Genomic DNA, 4,918 nt, shown 5'->3' on the forward strand with positions numbered 1-4,918 from the left:
TGTGTGTGTGTGTGTGTGTGTGTGTGTGTCAGGGAGAGAGAGAGAGAGAGAGAGAGCTAGAGGTGTGTGTGTGAGAGAAAGAGAGAGCTAGAGGGGTGTGTGTGTGTGTCAGAAAGAGAGAGAGAGACAGAGAGAGAGAGAGACAGAGAGAGAGAGAGACAGAGAGAGAGAGAGACAGAGAGAGAGAGACAGAGAGAGAGAGAGACAGAGAGAGAGAGATTGTCCCGTTGCGCAGTCATGCGTGTACGCGAGTCGCGCGATCACTGTGTGAGTGGATGTCCGGATGCGTAGCCTGGAGGCTTGGCGACCAACAGGCACTTCAAGCGTTTCAATAATATATAATGCTAACTAAATACGAATATATATATATATATATGTGTCACAGTGTCAGTGTGCACACTGCAGCCGCGTGAGGAATGGCGGCAGTCAGTGTTCACTGTTTGTTGCACATAGGATTTGGACGGAATTTAAAGGAAACTGTCGGCAATAATAAGTGAAAGAGAGCATAGAAACATTAAGAATTTGGTAGTAAATAGATTTCGTATTTAGTTAGCATTATATTTTATTGAAACGCTTCAAGTGCCTGTGGCTGTGAGGCGACCGGTTCCGGACGCGTCGCCACTGCGTATATTTGATTGAAACGCTCCAACTCCAAGTGCCTGTTCACTACTCGGCTTACCATCGACGTCGTCGTCGACAAAATGAGCCATAGAAGTATTTCGCGGGCACACATACGAGGAGACAAAACACATTTGAACGCCATGTGTGTTAGGTGGAGATATTATATTATCGCAGCTTTATTTATGTGGGCCGAGCGGTAGCATTGCACAAATCAAACACAAATCAAGGTCGCTTCTAGACTGGTACTCGCCCCCACCTCGATTACTCGATGGGGGAGATGGGACCGGGTACCTAAGCCGAGAGATGGGACCGGGTACCAGTCTAGGTCGCTTCAACTATTTACATGCTTGTCATGCCATCTACTGGAAATTAAAGCCATTCGTAAAGTGACATGAAATAAACGTGATTATTTTATATTTCATGTAAAATAAACATTTTTAACAACATATTTCTATTGACTGCTAGTAATGCTAAGGTAACTGATAACATTAATTGCTGTTTTTGCCAATAATATTGCTGGAGTTATCAGATCGAAATATCCATCCATATTCATCCACCCAAATCCATCAATCGATCAATCTTATTTATCTATCAAGTATCAATCCATCCATCCATTGCTCCATCATTCTAACAAACATTTCAATCCATCCATCTATCGACCAATTCAATTAAAATTATATCTGACGATAACGTTCATGATAGCAGTGTTAGCGGCTTGGTTGGCCACCGTACTCAGAAATAATTATTTTTACCGCCGCGGTAGAAATGATTCAACAGCGGTTAATTTATGGCTTTTTCTATTATGTGTAAGAAGACCTCTGAATGGGTGAAAGGGCAACAGTTTGACGTGGTAAAAAATAATTTATCCGCGATTAAATTATATGTAACAAACCGTCTGATTGGGTTAAAGGGCTATAATTGAACGGTAGTTAAATTATTTTTACCGTGGTCAAAATAATTAATTCTGAGTAGGCAGACCATAATAAGCGACATCTGCACAGCATTGCAGGACGGATGCCATTGCAAAAATACAGAATGCGCATGCGGTTTACGTACATACTTCATAAAAGAAGGGTTGCGCTAATAAAACACTGAATACCATTCCGACCAAAGATTGTGAATCACACCAATTAAGGCACATGGCGTGCACATGAATTGCAAGTACGATTCCGGCTTTATTACAGCTTCAGTTCAGCGTGCTCATGCATGCGCGCACACGCGCACATACGTACATCAGTTATACGGTTTAACCACCATGTGTAACTAGGCGAACTTTTGTTGATCCGAGGGGTTGATGACATAGCATCACAAAAAAATCCGCTTGGAGGCTGAAACCAATTTAGCGAAAAAATCGCATCCCTGGAATACGGTATTATAGATGTCTATAGCTGGTACCGCTAGGAACACGTGCGTAATTACGCTGTACACGTGTTCGTAAGGGGTTTACCAGGATATATATATATATATATTACATGGTGTGTATGCTATATCGTATGCACCCACAATTACGTATTTGTTGGCGAATGTATAATCAGGAGTACATTCTCAATGCTCTTATCTGTACCCTTGATAAGATAGTTATATAGATAAAAATTTGTGTGGCTTGGATGGCACAGCTTCCGCGTGTTTAGGTGCGTGCGTGCGTGCGTGCGTGCGTTCATGCATTTTTGCGTGTATGTATGTTCATGAATATGTAAATAAGCTCATTATAGGACTTTCTTACTCACTACTCTGTCTTATTTGCCACGGACCAGACGATATTATGAACAGAATATGGAAGACCGCCGCGGTGCGAATAGCAGAAAATGTGTTCTTATTCGCACCGCCGAAGTGCGAATATCCTTTGCCAGACATATACGCAATACGCAAAGTAATATAGCTACCGCGTTTGCCGTTTCAGACTTACCGTATGTTTCGACTTGATTCAATCTTCGAACGTCAGTTAAGCCGAGGTTGAGTTTATATACACACGGTCGAAGTTTCACAAGTACAGCGCAAAACGTAGACTGTGAAAACAAGGTTTTGTATAGTGACGTCTACTGACGCTTCACACGTACAGCAGTAACTATATACGCCGCTATATTCTCAGTTGCCATGCACGTGATATAGGCTGGCTAATTATATATATATATATATATATATTTATATATACATATATATTGCTCGTGCGTGCGTGCGAAGTGCGATGCGTGCGTATGCTGTGCGAGTGCTGTGTCGTGTGAATGTGTTTGGTGTGTGCGCCGCGCCGCGCGCGCGCGCGCGCGCGCGTGCGCGTGTGTGTGTGTGTGTGTGTACACAGAAAAGATACGAGAGATGCAATCTAGCTGCTGTAACCACAGCGGCGAGGAATGTCTTGTTGGTACTGTTGTTACCTCCGCGCAAACGGAGGTCATGCAATCGCTCTCGTGTGTGTGTTCGTGTGTGTGTGTGTCCAGTCCGCGCGGCGCGATCGATAGCGCGTCGAGTCAGCGAGCGGGCGGCGCGATCGATATAGCGCGTCGAGTCAGCGAGCGGCGAGTCAGCATCAGCCACCAGTGAGCGGCGAGTCAGCAGCAGGCGAATCAGTCAGCAGCCGCCACCAGCGAGCACATACATGTTACATGCTCGCGGAGGTATGCACTCTCCGTGAGTGCCCTCTGTCTAGTTGTTGCTGTTTTTGTTTCTGTATCTGCTGCTGCTTTTGTTGTTGTTGTTGTTGTTAATCTAGTTGCTTGTTGTTGTTGTTGTTGTTGTTGTTGTCGTCGTCGTTGTTGCTGTTGTTGTTACTGTTGTTGTTGCCGTCGTCGTCGTCGTCGTTGTCGTCGTCGTCGTCGTCGTCGTCGTTGTCGTCGTCGTCATCAACGTCGTTGTTATTGTTGTTGTTGCCGTCGTCGTCGTCGTCATCGTCGTCGTCGTCGTCGTCGTCAACGTCGTTGTTATTGTTGTTGTTGTTGTTGTTGCCGTCGTCGTCGTCGTCGTCGTCGTCGTCGTTGTTATTGTTGTTGTTGTTGTCGTCGTCGTTGTCGTCGTCGTCGTCCTCGTCCTCGCTGTACGTAATCAAACGTGCGTACCAGCGGACACGGAACCTATTGTTATAGCGGCGTTGCGGCGGGGTTTGGTCACAGAAATTAAGCTACTATATATATAAGTTGTACTCGTGATTTCACGTTGTTGTTAATATTTAAGTTCGCGATAAAATTACCCAAATTTCAACTTTTCATGTTCTTTTCATGTTCTTTTCATGAAATACACTTCGATTGGTCTGGAGTCTGAACGCATACACAGTCCCGTTACGCATCCACATCTATCACGCGTCTACGCATACACATATATACATGTTATATATAGCGACCTCTCAAAACGTCGTTTCGTGTGAAGAATCATGCTTAAAATTCCAGTCGCCTCATAAAGACGGTCGACTACTGGCTGCTGAGAAAAACTGGTAAAACGTTCTGCTATGCCTCCCCCTTCACCGAGTCACCGTGTATGATTCTCGGTATGAGCAGGTTCAGCAATACCGAGCATATCTATCGGGTCTGGAGTTCATCGCTCGTTCATTACCGCAGCTGCTGCCTCCTAGCCCTTGGCTTCTCACCTTACCGCGGTGTTAATCTGCCGCCTGTGTTGACAGCCCGTGCTAACCTCTGTGTTACATGCGCCGTACGGTGCAGACGAGCTGTTACCGCTACACACTTGCCATGCCAGTAATGCTACGTGCGTAATGCACATAGCATCGCGTAAATCTGTTTACAGCCAACAAAGGTATTCCGTAATTTATGGCATTCAACTGCATCCTCTCCGACTATTTTTCCAGCAATTATATGACAATAACGTTGGTATGTCACTGTGGCAGTAATTTTGGCATCGTATAATCCCGTGAATACATTGCTAAAACATTCGAGCAGCTATAAGTCGCCTACAGGTTTTTCAAACTCATAGGGTCTATGTCCCCCAGGGTACGTTCCGGCAGTACCCCGGGGGACATAGACTCTCTCAGCGTTACTCATATATCAACGTTGGTATGTCACTGTGGCAGTAATTTTGGCATCGAATAATCCCGTGAATACATTGCTAAAACATTCGAGCAGCTATAAGTCGCCTACAGGTTTTTCTTACTCATAGGGTCTATGTCCCCCAGGGTACGGCCGGAACGTACCTTGGGTCCGGTCCGGTATACCGGAACGTACCCTGGGTACGGTCCGGTATACCGGAACGTACCCTGGTGCTATCTAATATGCCGGACCGTACGTACCTCGCCTACTTCACTAACGAGTCTAGGGAGTCGCCTACGCCTACTCTCTAGCCCTAACCCTAACCA

The 4,918-nt window shown here is 45.4% G+C and overlaps 2 protein-coding genes across 2 annotated transcripts in view; both read right to left on the reverse strand.

The window, feature by feature from the left end:
• LOC106808327 (F-box/LRR-repeat protein 21-like) overlaps nucleotides 1–851 on the reverse strand; it is a 6,180-nt gene extending 5,329 nt beyond the window's left edge. The window contains exon 1 of the mRNA XM_014810997.1: nucleotides 680–851. The gene's annotated coding sequence lies outside the window, so the exon portion shown is untranslated. The remainder of the gene's footprint in view (nucleotides 1–679) is intronic.
• LOC106808328 (probable low-specificity L-threonine aldolase 2) overlaps nucleotides 1–4,918 on the reverse strand; it is a 33,381-nt gene that overhangs the window by 24,377 nt on the left and 4,086 nt on the right. The window lies entirely within an intron of this gene.

The sequence above is a fragment of the Priapulus caudatus genome, unplaced genomic scaffold (genome assembly GCF_000485595.1).
Source record: "Priapulus caudatus unplaced genomic scaffold, Priapulus_caudatus-5.0.1 Scaffold268, whole genome shotgun sequence".
Lineage (NCBI taxonomy): Eukaryota > Metazoa > Priapulida > Priapulimorpha > Priapulimorphida > Priapulidae > Priapulus > Priapulus caudatus.